A 16,351-nucleotide genomic window follows, 5' to 3' on the forward strand; every position below is an offset into this window, starting at 1 on the left:
TAAAAAGATAAGAAATGCCAATTTCTTTCTTGCATTTTTAAAAAGCAAGCAAGTAACATCAAACATCAATAAACCTTTGGCATTGAGATTTTGGCTGTGATATGCAAGTTACAACTATTTTAAGAGTCATAGTTAAAGATGTATACCAATTAATTTAAACCTTGAAGGTACTGAAAATACCTGCTGTGTTCCAAGAAAAATGTTATCAAGGAAATAGTCTAGTTTATCCTTGAAAGGATATCAGTTTATCAGTGAAATGAGAAAGTACAGGCACACAGAGTAAGTACTGCAGATCTCTGGGAACTGAGGGCTATATAGAAAGGATAAAGATAGCAGGGTTATTATAGAAGAAGTCCACAGACCTTCAGAGTAACAATTGAGAAAGCCTGTCTTCTATGCAATTCATCAATGAACAGAGGCACAGATAACAGCCACTGAGCTTACAAGCATCAATCAATCCCTGACCTTTTCACTCCACTCTGACCCATGGGTAGTCACCTTCCTGTAGCTGTATCTGCGTATATTTTCATGGGAGTTTTTGGTAGTTATTTTGGTTTTTTTGTTTTTTTTCCTTTCCTCCTTTTTCTCTCTTTGGTCTCTTAGAAGGTGATACACACACTATTTTAATTGCAGGGATTATCTGTCTTTTCACCTACAGCAAAAGAGAAGAAATAGTAGGTACTACACAGAGTTAAGCCTAAAAAACCAACAAGCTGTGATTTCCAGATTGGGCACCAGCCACAATAGCAATGGAATCAGCTACTGGAGAATTCAGTTCACACCTCTAGGAAAGCTCACGGAATACTTGCTTTCTCTAAGATCTCCACAAAAATAAATATCCCTATCACACATCAGGCTAGAGGATTCCCACCAGGATAAAGGTGTACACTCTCTCTCCTGTCAATCATAGCATTGTACTGGACCAGGATAGCATCTGCGAGCTACCACAGAATGCTGCAATACATCTGTTCTGCAGGAAGGGCTGCTGTGCGCGCATCTAAATTGTTCTCTTGCATTTCCCAAATGTGCTTGCTCTTCCTTCCTCAGGGAAAGGCAGAGAAGGACAACCACACAGCAGGTGTTAGTCACATCACATGGCAGGATGCTTCAGCACTAACTGTAGCTCATCTTTCTCTCACTCCAGTGCAGAGCATGGCAAGTCATGCTTTACCAAAGAGACAATAAATTTAGCTGGTCACAACAAGAATCACTTTCTAAACTCTACTTCTAAGAGTTTTTTAGGTCTGTAGCATTAAAGTATACCCTCACATACTTGCTCCAGAATTTTACATAGTCTGTTTTGTTACACATAGAACAATCAAAGAGAACACTATGTCTGTTTAGGAAATTGAGCTAATTCTTACAGCACAGTAGGAAAAGATTAGGTTTCAGATAAGTTTCAATTAGTTATTAGAATATTATTAAAAACACAACAGGAAAATTTGACATAGTAAAGCTTTAAATATAAAGTTCAGAAAATATTTAAAAAAGGAGATATCCATGCAAAAGTAGAGTTTTAGTGTGTCTCCTTATGATAGCAGTTCCTAATAATAAATGCAGAATGCATTAAAAGCACTACAGTAATTTAGCAGTTGTGGTTTTATGTCTCCATGGCACAGCAGGCCTCCACTGAAACAGGAGAGGATGTAGCTAAGCCACTTTTAACTTTTTCTGTGTGGTTAATCTTAGAAAGTTTTGGGTTGAATCTGATATAACAACTACGGCACAGACTGAGACCGACAGGGAATCTGAAACGTTTATTGAGATAAACAAGCTGGTTTTTATACACTTCTTCAAGACACAGTATTTCCTTATATGGTTTTTTTGTATTTTTCACTAAGCGACCTATCACAGATTGCCACGTCAGCAGCACACTTTCCCAGTGTCCCTATATGGGGGTGATCACGCGCTGCCCACCCATCCAGCAGGCTCCAGCAGGCTCCTCTCCGCAGGGCTCTGCCGGCTGGCATCTCCTCCCCCCAGGGTCAGGCGGAGACAAGCTTCTCGGTTCTGCCATGGTGTTCTGCAGGTGTGTCCCACAGCCTGTAGCTCAGTTCTATCTTATCTCCCACCACATGAATCCATCGTGGAAAGACTCTCAGTTTATACGAACATTTTGATAAAGTCCTCTCTGTACCTATTGAGAGCAAGAAATACATAACAATTTTTAAGGTTTTTACATAAAATTTATAATAGTCACCAAGTCAAGCTCTTCAATAACAATTTTTCATAGCTGCTAATCTTAGTGGGTTTCAATGCACCCATAAAGGTGCTTTGCTCCAACATTCAATATCATTTTAGTCCAAATATTATATGACTTAGAAATAATTCATTTCAAGCTAAATTTCGCCTTAGAGTCAATTAAAAGAAGCAACACAAAACTAAAAGCATCAGAAAAGGCTTTAGTGAAACCCTGTCTTATATGGGGTTCATTTGTTACAGTTCCTGAAGATAATCTATATTCAGGAATACTGAGCCATAGCAACTGATTAATTTGGATCATTACTTACAAAGACCTAAAAATTCTACCACCGTAGACAAAACCTATGCATCTACTTAAATAGATATAATTACTCTGTCAAGTACATAAAATGCTATTCCACCCCACTAACTTTTTTTTTTTTTAAAAAAAAATGCACTATGGTGATGCATTCATATTCTTCTGAGGTATCTGTTCTTTACTGAGTTACATTCAGCGTGTTTAAGGAAGATGGCTTATTTTGGCATTAAGACCAAGTTAGGATGTTTTAATGGGTCTTTGCCTTTCAGTGTTTCTCACTATGACAGTGGTGGAAAACGCAATGTTTATAAAACCATGTATGCCCTTGGAAAGCATTTTTGTTGCAAAAAGCCCTTCTTAATTTCTTAACAAATGCACTTCAGAATTTACTAAATTGACTGATTTTTGGCTGCACAAAAGTACATTACTCAGAGGTGTTATCAAGTAGACCAAACTTCCATTAATAACACTCAGATCTTAACTTATTATTAAATAAAACCAGCATTGCAGAGCTCAGATCAACTCTGTTCCAGAGACTGTCCCTTCATCATGTAGTCTTGTTTCCTGAGGCTTGATTTAGTGAATTTAATGAATATTAAATTTACTTAGTAGCGCCCTTTCCTTTGCCAGACAGCAAAATGGGATCATGAAGACAAAGTCAGCAAAGAGCCTATTAATGTTACAATTCTTAGAATGACAAGAATCCCTGAACTAAACACACCACCATCAATCATGTATCAGCCAATGCCATGCCCTAGAATGCTAACTCCACTTGACGATGAGGAAGAAGTCTGACTCACACTTCTTTCAAGTCTTACCTTTGCCTCTAATTCTCAGGGAAAGCAGCTAAAAAATACAGATACTGTCTGTACCTTTACATTGCCTAGCGCAATGGGGCTGGGGCCTCCAAGAGGCTTGCAGTGTAAATAACACAGAGTAAATAACAATGACATACTTTTTAACTGCAGAAACTCATCAACCATGCTAAAACGTACATCACATACTGTCACCGTTTCTCACTGTTCATTAAAGAGAATGAATCCTGAGGGAAGCATCACTGAATACAGATATGTCTCCAACACACCAAATCATATCCTGAGCCTCCAGTAAAGCTAATAAAACCATGTTAAATACATCCCAAAAGTTCCCTTGGCTTAGTCCAAGCCACTTGGGCAATTTATAATTTAAAGGAGAATATGAGATTAGAGAGTGATGAAAACGGTGTGATCTAGAATTTGAAACAACAGTTTAACTGTTTTGTCATACTCAGAGGATGTACTGATTTACTGAAATTTGCTTGTAGAGAACTGAAGGTCTCAGTATTTTCACTTTCAAAAATTGTACATACAGTAATGTTGGACTCCCAAATAAATGGTAAAATATACTACTTGTAAAATCAGTATAGTCAAACCCACTCTATTTTAAAGATAATGGGGTGTGACAGTGCTCACATTTATATTCTACCTACCCTAACCGTCAACAGCATCCTACACTCTGGGCTGATAAGGCTTTTAAGTGAGAGTGCCTGAGATGCACTCTCTGCCCTTGTCACAGTCATTCATTCCTAGCAGTTCAGTTCCATAGTGCACCTAATTTCAGTGGAAGTTACAGATCATAAATGCCCAAGAGCAGCACAAAGAATATTCACTGGCTCGACTCTCCTTCTCCCTTCATTCTTGCTATTCCAGACATTTAGCTCAATTCAATATCTTAAAGAAGCAAGAGATTCCTAAGAAAGAACTAAACTAAGAATGACCATAACAAATACTTGATTAGTTTCAATGAAGTGGAGAACAATTACTGCGATCATGAAGTGATAAAGTAAAATGAGTGAAATAATGTGAAATAATGAAAACAAGCTTCTTAGCTAATTCTATCACAGTTCTTATGGGATTCAGTTGAGTGTGTAAGGCCTTCTCAAAGAAAATGACAGTAAGCTGCAAGAGAAATTTAATATGAAATTCAGTGATGTGAGTTTATTTTCTTATACAGCACCTACTTAACATCTAAAATCCCTTTCCTGCTATTACTGTCTCACAACACAACATTTTGCTAGTACATCACAGCTTCCAGACTGGAGTTAGCCTGGGAGAGGTTGAGGGACTTGGTTCAATTCTACAGCCTTTGGGATAGCAGAAATTCACCCAAACCAACACCCTTTGCCAAGCAAAAGATTCCCACCACTTCTGCAGTAACAGAAGGCTTCAGCCCTGCCTGCTTAGGTAATATTACTGACCCAAAGGAGAGACTAAAACTCTCATCTGCAGCACTTCCTTAGCAATAAAGAAACATCCCTGTGAAGTGGTTGCTAACATTTGCCTCATTATTGGTTCTTTGTGAGCTCTGCACAGCAACTGCAAATTTAGTTTCTGTAAAATATTAATCTCCTAAAATGCAGTGACAACAACTTTTCCTTTTAAACTTGCATTCAAACCTATATCCATATTCCCACATGAATGTGTGCTTACAACACAGCAAGGAATACAAACCCATTCACAACTACACTGCTGCATCTTGCAGATTTTTTTCCCTGAAGAAATCCCCCCAGGATATCAGCTTAGCATGACACATAGAATTGTTAAGACCTCCATCTATCCTCCTCCAAATCACGGAAAAGACCGCCAAGATCCTCTACCCCAACATTTGACCCTGTCAACTAAACCACAGCATCAAATGTCAAGCTCAGTCATTTCTTGATCACTGTCAGGGATGGTGACTCCACCACCTCCCTGGGCAGCCCCTTCCAATGCCTGATCCCCCTCTTCAGTGAAGAAATACTTCCTGATATCGAACCTAATCCTCCCCTGGCACATCTTAAGACTATGTCCTCTTGTCCTGTCACTGGCTGCCTGGCAGAAGAGGCTGACCCTCACCTCACTCCACCCTCCTCTCAAGGAGTTACAGAGAGTGATAAGGTCTCCCCTTTTTCCCCAGCCTAAACACCCTCAGCTCCTTCAGCCACTCCTCACATGGCTTTACCCCCTTCAGCTTTATTGCCCTTCTCTGCACATATCCAGCACCTCAATGTCTTTGTTGAAATAAACGGCCCAGAACTGGACAGTACTCGAGGCATGGCCTCACCAGTGCTGACTACAGACATGATGTAAGATTTCACAGAAACTTCTATTTTAATCTCAAAGAATCATTCTTTTGCATAGCTTTGGTTATTTAAAAAAATAAATAAATAAACACACAATTATTATATTCTTTGCAGTTATATGACACCAACAAATCTGGAATTAAAAATAAATCTAAAGAAAGTATTCCATATCACTGTTGTGCCCTGTCAGCTTTTCATTTGTGTATCAAGGTGAAATATTTGACGCTTACAAGCCACAAAATGCCTAAAATGGTGTATAGTTGTACATCGACACTGGCACCAGTACATTACATTTTGTTTGTCAATGGCATTTAGAGCAGCTGGCTTTTTGAAATAAAGCATGTATTCAGTGGAGTATCATTAAGGGCAATTGAATTGCCCTTCATCTGTTTCTGGGGCTCTGAGGACTAAAAGGCAGCATCTGGAAGCTTTATGGGTATTATCTGGCTTTCTGTTTTATTCTGTTTAGGCAGACTTGTCTGGTTTTTCACACATTAGACTCAAAGGCAAAAGGATTTCCAGCAATAACCTCCTTCTGATGAAACTCATCTTTATCTGCTGCTTCTTGTTTCTTAGCAAGTGATGAAAAAATCCTTTATGGGCATGAGATTACTTAAATCAATAGTGACTTGCCTATGCACAGCAGTGCTTTGTTGCCTGTTCATCAAAATGTCTGTTTACTGGCTGCACTGACTGTTAGAGGGAACACTCACCTGTCCAAGCACTTAGCTCAGTGCTATGGTAAACAGGGACACTAAATATTCCAAATATTCATGTTTTCAGGCTTACTGGTATCAGGGGCAAAGTTTCTCTATTTGTGATGGCAGCAGTGCTACACTTGAAGACAGCTGGCAGTTCCTAATAACCGGACAGCTTGTTGTCCCTATTGCAGTAAGTGCCACCTTATTATCCTTCCAAAAAAGTGGCTGGTACTTGCTTCCCAGGAAACTTCCCTGAGCTTGCAGGCTGGGCTCAGTCCCAGGTATGTGTCTGCTCAGCTGTCACTGGCCTCCCTGTCCAGACAGCTTGCATAGTGATTTCTACATAAATATGAATTACACACCTTGAACAGTCAGTTCTCTTTGGCAGCCACACGATCCCTTCTCTGTGCCTGCTGGCTCCTTTGACCTCTGCTCTCTGGACACCATTTTATATCCCACTCATTGGATATTTAACTTCTCATTTTCCTTGCACGCTGCTCCAGACAGCCAGTCCAGTTCCTGCTGACTCCATCCTGCCAGCTAATCCCTGCTGGGCCAAGCTAAAGAAACCTGACATACGGGTAGCTGGCAAAAGAGATACAGGCACATTTTGGTGAACGTCTGGAGGGAATAGCCCAAGCATAATGATTTTGGCTGGATTAAGAGAAGTGCTCATCTGTTATATCACTTGAAAAAGAGCTTGTTCAACTGGGTGTTTTCAAGGCCAGCTTAGCATGCCCAGACCACTGCAAAGAGCTCTCACTGACAGGAGGAGACACCAACTGGAGTTCTACCAATGCCCAGCTCTACACCCCTTCTCTAAAGTACCTGACAGCTCACCAAACATCAAAACCTTCCTTACCACAGACTTCAAGGAAAAAATGTCAGGCACATCTCCTACAGAGGTACAAATCACTCTTATCAGCCCACGGAATGAGCAACAAGTTCTATGGAATATCTTTGGAATATTTGCAGATGGCATTTCCTCCCCTGTGATCCCAGGAAATAAATGCAAATGTTCAGGAAGGCAGGAAAAAGCTTCATCCCAAGAATTGCATCCTGGGGGATTTTCTGCTATAAAAAAGAATGGATAAGAAGTGAACTATATATTGTTCATGTAAACGTGTAGAGACCATGGACACCAGTGGAATGCATAACTTTTGGAGAAGTGTTGGAGGAAGGGAGGGGAAAGTGCCTCGTTTCCTTTTTCTGTCCATGAAGGCTGAGTTTCTGTGGAAATAAAAGATGTGATTGACTGGCCCATCCTTGTCTGGGGCCTCAGACAGGGCATCAGTCTGGTCTCAAGCTATTAATCAAAAAAGCTTTACTTCATTAGCTTCTTAGCTTTCTCTTGGATCTTTTCCCACCCTTGACAGGGGATGCTGTGTCACACAGCAGGAATTTTGCTCAGGTGGGACTCCTGACATCTGCAAGTGGCTGCATTCACACTGATGCATCACGCCCTCAGCAAGCCTGGCAGTCTCCCTTTGGAAAGAGAAATAAATGGGGAGCAAATGAGGGAACAAAAAGTAGGAGAGAGGGAAGGAGTCTCCAGGGAGCAGATTTCAGGATAAGCAACCTTAAAGAGCACTGGCTAACTTTCCATATGAACATTGAGTAAGGAGGGGTGCTACCTAAACCAACTTGTTCATTTAGATATCTGCTCCAAGAGTGCACATATAAAAGACAACTTGGGAAGGGAAAATAAGAGGCTTAATAGTTCTCCTGGTATGGGAAAGAAGGCTAAATTTTAACCTTGCAATTACCATTTTATAGCAGCACAAGTCAGTTTATTTTCTTATATTATTGTTCCATAGTTTAGAAAGCATTTATTTCCTCTAAACAGTCAGCAAGGCTAAGTACATTATTCATACTTTTTCTCTGTTTTCATAAAGTCCTGTTAAATAGAACACATTCAAGAAGGCTACTGTCATTACCAGAAGGTTCTGTTACAATACCAAAGAGAGCAAGCAATCTACACAAGTGAATAAAGCAGCACCCTCTGTTCCCTAAATGACAAGTGCAAAGCACTATATTCTGATTATTTTAAACCAGCCAAAAAATCAAAACCTTTTTAACATAGTCCATAAAATTAATCAGGCAAAACCACTTTCAATTAGGTTAGCAGTCCTGTCACCCTCTGAATTTCAAATAATAAACACAAGAATCACTTAAAAATTCCACAGTGTCAGCATAACACACCTTTTCATCCACTGCATATGAAAAGGCCCAGGCATTAGCAGCTGACCATAATAAAAATGGCTTTAGGTGTGACAAGGATGTGGCAGTACCTGGTATCCTGGGCAGCTATCACTAATGAGCATCGTCTCTCCAGTTCTGCAAATTTGCATTATTTTACTTATATAATATATAAAACATCTGTAATAAATATACTATAGGTCCATTTTCACAAGTTCTCTTTGAGAAGGACAGGGGAGGTTTCATACCAGCCAAATAGCAAATCTACCACATCAGAGTAATCAGGTTACACCATCAGTGTCAGGAATAAAAAAAAAATAAATCAGATGCAAACTGGAAATAGTCTTGATTCAGAAAGGCCAGAACTCAGCACTGTCCCAGACTCCTGGTTGTCCTGTATCCCATGGCCAGAGACTATCATTAACAGCTGTGGCACAGTCAAAAGGATTTCTGAGGAGTAGGATCATGGAGCATTCATAATGAATATATTTTTCCAGCCCATCAGAAGTTTGGTAATCAAATTTCTAGAAGATCTCAGTTTAAGATGAGAAACCAAAATAGAAACTTTGAAAGTACAGAGGTTTTGAGACTTGAGTCAGACATAAAATTTTGGAATTTTTAGAATCCCCAATACAAAAGGTTTGTTTAATGGAAATCAGAGATTTAAAGGCCAGAGAAAAATAAGGGCAGAAAATGGTGATTGAAATGTAGGGGAACAACACAAAGAAGGAATTTTCAAGCTGTAAAACTGCTCAAATCAAGTAAGTTTTGATGGGGGAAGCCAGGTATAACCACCCCAGGCTGCATTACCAAGTCAATAATCTGAGCAACACAGACAGGCACAAAGAAGTCCAAAGTTTCTAGGAGAAGCACTGAAAACTTAAGCAGAGTGACTGTACAGGCAGAACCAAGGTATTCACAAGGTACAAAGGCAAACCTAAGCACTGTCCTATTTTTGTAAAAAGTCACTAAATTTGTGTACAGAAAAAAAATCTGTAAAGTTGTAGACAAACCTCAATCCCAACAGAAAATATCAGGCAGAGATTTTCAAAAGCCTTGAGTCTGCAGAAGCTTTACTTGCAAAACCTTTCTGAAAACTTACAGAAATTTTGCCAAGTGTTTTTCCATGGGATTTATTTTCCATTATCATCTTATATAAACTTACCATTTTCATGCCACAAACATACGGATAGTGTAGCAAGAACACTACCATTTGAAATGCTAGACTGCTTGAACATTGAATTCAAAGGATTTTTTCTAACTATTAACACCTGAAAGCCCTGACACACTTGGAGAAATGCCCTAATTCATAGAAGTTCTCTGACTGGTTAATGGAAAAATATACCCTTTTGCCCCCAATCCATTTTGGTGTGTGAAACCATAGACATTTCATTCCAATAGAGCATCAGAGCGCAACACTAAATTTTGGACACTCTTAGCATGATTACTTTGCAATTATGGCATATGTATTATGGCAAGTCCCAAGTAAATTATGAACTCTGTATATTACAAAGGCACTGTGAAACACTGATTGATTTGGACAGTTTGTAGTTAATTAAGTTCATTTCCAATTCCATCTCTTCACACAATTTCAAAGCATTCTGTGTTGAAAGCCCATTTTCAATTAGTAAGGAGGTTGAAACAAAAAAGTATTAATTATAAAAGTGGCAATCCCCATTGAAATCTTCATAGTACAGCAATTATTTATGTTAAGTGTTGAGAATCGGAGAGTTGTACTTGTCTAATACAATTTTTTCCTTGATATATATCTCATATATATTAAATCTGTACAAGTAGTGGCAGAGCATTTTTTAAAGTAAGGACTAAATTATTGCTCACAAACTTGTACAAAGCTCCAAAAGGTAGGAAAATGTCTGTGCTTGGCTCAAGTCAAATTAAGTGTCTTGGACTGATTCTTCTCACTGCTACTGCACTATTACCATGTAATTCCATTACTTGGACTAAAGCACACATTCCCATTGAAAAAGTAGTGATGGAATACTGGGATTAGTAGAACTTTATGCTGCCAAAGGAGTAGCCAAAAGAAGATACTGAGTTTTATTTTAAGTGTTTGATGCTGTTCAAAAAGAATAGGTCCAGGCACTTACCAAACTGCTTTTATAAAGAGGTACACACTTCTTGGAATATGACAAAAAAAAAGAAAAAAAAAATCATCCCTTAAATTTCAGATGTTATTCTTCTACAAAGCAGGTGTTCTTTAGCACGTTAATACCTTTCTTCATGTGAGCCAAATGCTTCCAATGCCCATCTTAATTTGCTGATTATATTCTCTTCACCTCTATCAAAGACTGCCAGCCACAAACATGACACCAAAATGAATGATATGAGATCAGCAGATGCACAGTGCTTTAAACCAATTTTTTAAACTCCATTTGCTGGATTTTGAACTGTCATCTACCAGCCAGTTGCCACTGACATGGAGCCCCTGCTCCAAAGCCAAGATAACTTCTTTAACCACTGGCAACGCTTCATGGCCTGGATCCTGGCTGGCTCATTCCCTCTGTCCTCTTCTCTGCCAGTTTGGTAGCAGGCTCTGTAACTGCACTGCAACAGCGGAGCAGGAGGAAAATGACAAGCACTAGAAAACAGAAAATTATTCAGGGCAGGTAGAAGGACAGGCAAGAAGAAAAAATACAACCAAAAGGAGTTAAAGTAGAAAGTAAGGCTTCATGAAATGGGAAACTTAAATTAATGAGAAACAAAGATAAAGTCAACCAAATGCAGACAGTCTGGTAGCTTCAAAAATGAATGCAGATTAAAAGGAAGGAGAACAATACAAATCTTTTGTGTTTGTGAGCTGTCTGCAATATTCTGTGACTTTCTCAGCTATCACCAAGCACTCTAAGAGGGAAGAGCCTGTTCCTTACACTACAAATGTTTTAAGCGCTGCTTTCAAAATACCAGCAGATAATTTATCTTAGACAAACCTGGGACTCTGTGCTGAGGGTTTCAGACAGGGCTGGAGCTCGCAGTCACATAGAGACAAGCTGTGCCCAATGGCACCATGATAAAGGGCACAAAAGAGGGGTTTTGTGAGATATACTGCAAGCTTTCCTTGTTTTCTACTCTTCTGCTCATTTCCTTCGTTTGAAGTAGCGTCCAATTGAGAAAAACACTTAAACTGGTATGAAATGAGATCCATGGAAGATGATTTTTATCAGAAGCTTATTAGAACTTATTTCAAAATCTGCAGTTTACTCAAAGAGAAGTATATTTTGTGTCATCTAAGTAGAAAATCTCATCAGTGGAAAAACATACTTTTTCTAAATCTAACTGTACAATCAATGAAACTACATATATTGTACTGGTTTGGCCTTTTATTCTAATGAAGGACAAGTTATGAGACACAGGCAAGAATTTCTATTAAACACCCCCATTAGAGCTGCAAACATGCATAAATAATTTGTTTGATAAATCAAGAAAAAAATCCCTGTAATTTTGATACCCCATTCCTACATCCTGTGGCATCTGAACACACAGCAGGTATAGCCCACCGGTACAACAAGTGCTCCCAGCTGCACGAGCAGCCTGAACAGCTGGACCCTGGGCTGGTCTGCACTGGTAACCTAACAGTGGTATTTGTGTATTCCTCCAACACAGGGGGCCAGAGCCTTTTCTTCGGGAGATATTTAGCCATCAATTCAGAGAGACAGAGAGATGATCTTCAGGATACATAGGTATCCATAATTAAGATATATATATATAGAGAGAGAGAGAGAGAAGATATTTATCCTTCAAAAAATTCAGGTGCAACTGAAATATTAATAATTAAAAGGAAGGAAGGAAGCTTTGATAAAAGCTCACACTTACCTAGTTTTGAGGGGTTTCTCTGTGTGTGTGTGCATGTGCTGCCTGCAGGAAGGAGATATTATTTTTGATTTTTATTTTTTTAATCAGCTTCATGTTACTGATAGTGAGGCGGCCAGTGGGTAGAGAGAGTATTTCTAGACTAGTTCTCCTTTAGGAAAATTAGGACAAAGAACAGCTGGCATAAAAGTATCTTAAAGAATTTTATATTTTTCACATGGAATTACCTTCCTCAGCACTTGACATGCATTTGGAAACTGAATTCAAAACAGAATGTTGCAAGAGACTTGTAAGGAAAATCCTTCGGCCATTTAATCAGTGTTACAGGATATCTACAGGCTTGCCTGTGCATTTCTTTGGAAAAGTCAAGCAGCTGGGGGGTGGGGGTGGGGGTGGGGGGGGTGTTTGTTGTTTTGGGGGATTTTTTCCTTTTTTTTTTTATTTTTAAAATGCAGAGTCCTAGATGGGCTGAATCTGCTCTCACAGTGTGTAATACTGCTCCAATTAGAATCACAGCCACTCAAACAATACCACCCTTGAGAAGAAAATAAAAAGCCACTGACTTTAGGGTCTCAGCCACCTTGCTCCTTGATTTGAATTAGCTCAAATCTGATGTGGAAAATCAAGAAACTTTTTAAAAAAGGAAAAAAAGAAGAAAGAAAATAGAACAAATGGTTTTAAGAAGAGTCTGTTTGGTGACCATAAAAAAGGCTAAGAAGAGAGTGCTGAATACTGAAAAACTTTCTCTCAAAGGCCCAGATATAACACAGAAATTATCTGAAGACTCTACTAACTGCCCATCAATTTACCATTTTACATATTTATTATTTCCATATAGAAGTTCACATCTTATTTCAATAGTGAAATCTCAAACGTACACCTATCAAACAACTTTGAAAAAGAAAATAAAAGGAAAACACCCCACTGACATTCCAAATGCTGCAGCTGGAGCTCAGGCCCACATTCCTGAGCCTGCTGGGAGGGTTTAAGATCGGCTGCCCTGCAGGGATCCTATCACTGTTCTGACCATGACCAGGAAGAGGAAGTGCAGATGAACAAAGGGGATTGGGCTGAAGGTCCCATTGGGTGGGCTGAAGGAAAATGGACTTGACCATGGGCTACACTGTCACAGGATCAGTAAAATACTGACTGAGCTAAGGTAACACCTCTTGCACAGAAGGCCAGTCAGAAGTACAAAGCCCAGTATTACTCATGATACAGACTAAAATATTTTAGCCAAGGGAATCCTAGAAGTTGGCTAAGAGAAGAAAAAAAAAGCCATGGTCACCAACAACACTGACTTTCCTGACCCTTGAATAGTCAAAAGTTTTCTTCCGAACAAAGTAGCTAAGAAGCTAATGATGCTAAGAAACAAAAAATATAAACTTTCAATGCTTTTTAACAAACAGATATTGAATCTTTAACCAACATGGACGACAAACAGACTTCCAAGGGTATTAAATCCTTTAATAAATTAAGGACTAATAAATTAGTCCTTTAAAATTTAAATTAATATTAAAATAGGTACATTAAATTACGAAGCTTTACATTTCTGATTATTCAGATTAGCCACACTGGGGAAAAGTATCTTCATGCAAACAGGAGCAAATTCCTAAAGCTCTATATAAATGTACTGCTATTAGTGTCATTATACTTCTTATTCACAAAGGGAGACTTCATTCAGGACACCCAGAGCTTTAAAGTGAATTGGGTCATTCTCCTTTATTAGAAGATGGTAAATGTATTTCATAAGTATCTAAGTTCCCACACTAAACATGGTGTGCCAGACCTGGGCACAAGCACATTTATCAAGTGATAACCATGCTATCATGTGAAAGAGTTAAGGCCATTCCACATCCTACTATAACAGAGGTGAAAGTTTGTTTCCCTGCATGGCATTGGGCATTAGGCTCTTCCAAAAAATTCAGCAATCTTTCTTGAATTCCTACTTCTTTTTGTCCTCCCTTTCTTCTATGTGAAGATTTTTCTCAATAGCTCCAAAGCTAGAAACAACCAAAAAAAAAAAATCCCACCTGACTGAGCTCTGTAAAACTAAAGAAGCACAAAGCACCTGTGTAAGTCCAGAGGACTGGAAGTACTGGTGCCACTTAAATCAACAGCTGAACCCCCATCAATGTCAGCAGAATTACACCTAGGCCTCCCAGTTCTTGACAGCCTCTTCAAAATAACAGCAGCAACAAGCACGGGATTGGGTTGACAATCATTTACATGCAAGTGTGACCTTTTTTACTCAGTGGTGACATTTGTATCCTATTAGCAAAATACTGTATTGTATTTAAGCAATGATTGCATTTTCTATGGAGACAAACGACATGTAAATCAATAAATGACAAGGCTGCAAGCCAAGCACAGTATTGATTTTCAGTCATGTTCATCTCTGAGTTTAATGCTGAGAAAACACAGTATATGCTATGATTTTTTACAAGTTACATCTTTTGGGCTAGATAGTTTTCTAAGAATTAAGAAATAAGAAAGTTGTTCTCCACTTGAGAGAGAAGAGATTAAAGGGGAGTGAGAATTTAACAGTTCTAATCGAAGTTAACACAGGATCTTAAAAGCAAATGCTGAACAGATCAATACTGGTTTGTACAACACCCTTGTCATCTCCTCAGCTGCTATGGTTAATCAAATTACACACGAATACCATCTGCATTAAACCCATGGTTAAATGTACCATCACTGAAACAAACAGAAGGTTTACAGAAGTGAGAACCATTCTTACTGCTTTTGTCCTTCACAGGAAAACCAATTTATTCCAACCCCACCACAATGAGACCCTGGCAAGTGGCAGATACTGAGAAGGGCATTCCTGAAACATGAAAAGTGTGTTCCCATATTTGCTGTCATTTCCAATGACAACACAGATTAGAAATTTTAATATAAAACTAAAGAGAGAAGGGAATCATCTCCTTGTCTTCCTTTTATAAACAGATCCAGAAGCAGGCAGTCCTTTATTAAAGATACCATATTCTAACACTTAAATAAAAACTGTGGTTTTAAACAATTCATTTTTAGAAAACAAAAACTTGACCAGTTCTTGATTGCTCCTTTCTGTAACTGCAGAGAAAAAACAAGAAAAATCTGGAATGGATTTCCTAATGGATCAAAAAAGTGATCACGACCTGATCTCTGTGACATGTGCACAAGTGGTTGCTGGAACCCTGGGTTCTGAGAATTTCAGCCTGTCAGTGCTGAGAGGCAGTGATCCTCAGAAGTACATTGTATTCGATCCAAAACCCTGGGAAAGGCTCCCTAAATTGTGTGATAACACTGAGGTTGTTGCTGTGTAATTAAAACTCGTATCACTGGGTGGGATATGTAGAGATGTAGAAAATTAGGTTTAGGGGATATAGGTAATAATAGGTTACAATATGGACGAATTTGGGTGTGGATCATCTTCTTCTTCCTTTCTCCTCCTTCTTCACAAATCTAGGGGTTATGCTATTGGGTCAAGAGTCCCACACTGCGGGACATGAAAAGTTAGCAATTGGATTATAAATAAAAACAAGTTACTTGGTCTTTCATAATTGGTTAATTTAGACCTTAAAAAGCCTTGGAATTTAGAACTCACGGCCATTTTCCACCCTGTTACCTTGGAGGCATGCTCCCGTGCAGCTGTATTACTGATAAGATATAATAAACAACTAAGTCTGAACAAGGATTCTTGGTCTCCTGCATTTTAATTCAAACTCTGAGTAAAAGAACTCACGGAACAGCAAAAAGAGAAAAACAAAAAATGGGAAAATTAATAGTGGTCTGCTTGTGAATAAGAAAAAAAACTTCAACACACAGGCAGCCTTGGCCATCTAGGAAGATACAAGCAACCTTTGCTACCAAAGGTACCAAGTCAGCACTGTGAATATGAGACAAGATGTCTGTCACAGGAAATGAGAAATTCATTACACTCTAGTACATTATTGCAGTAGCAGCACTGACTTTTCTAAATGTCCTCCTAAATCTTCAGTAAGGTCATTGACTGAAAATATTTTAGGAGATCTAGTC

The 16,351-nt window shown here is 38.8% G+C and overlaps 1 long non-coding RNA gene across 1 annotated transcript in view; it reads right to left on the reverse strand.

The window, feature by feature from the left end:
* Positions 1 to 1,270: 1,270 nt before the first annotated feature.
* The window catches only part of LOC109145562, a 55,945-nt gene continuing 40,864 nt past the window's right edge, over positions 1,271 to 16,351 (reverse strand). Inside the window, exon 3 of the long non-coding RNA XR_002047009.3 lies at positions 1,271 to 2,137. This is a non-coding gene — a long non-coding RNA (uncharacterized LOC109145562). The remainder of the gene's footprint in view (positions 2,138 to 16,351) is intronic.

Source organism: Corvus cornix, chromosome 13, assembly GCF_000738735.6.
Source record: "Corvus cornix cornix isolate S_Up_H32 chromosome 13, ASM73873v5, whole genome shotgun sequence".
Lineage (NCBI taxonomy): Eukaryota > Metazoa > Chordata > Aves > Passeriformes > Corvidae > Corvus > Corvus cornix.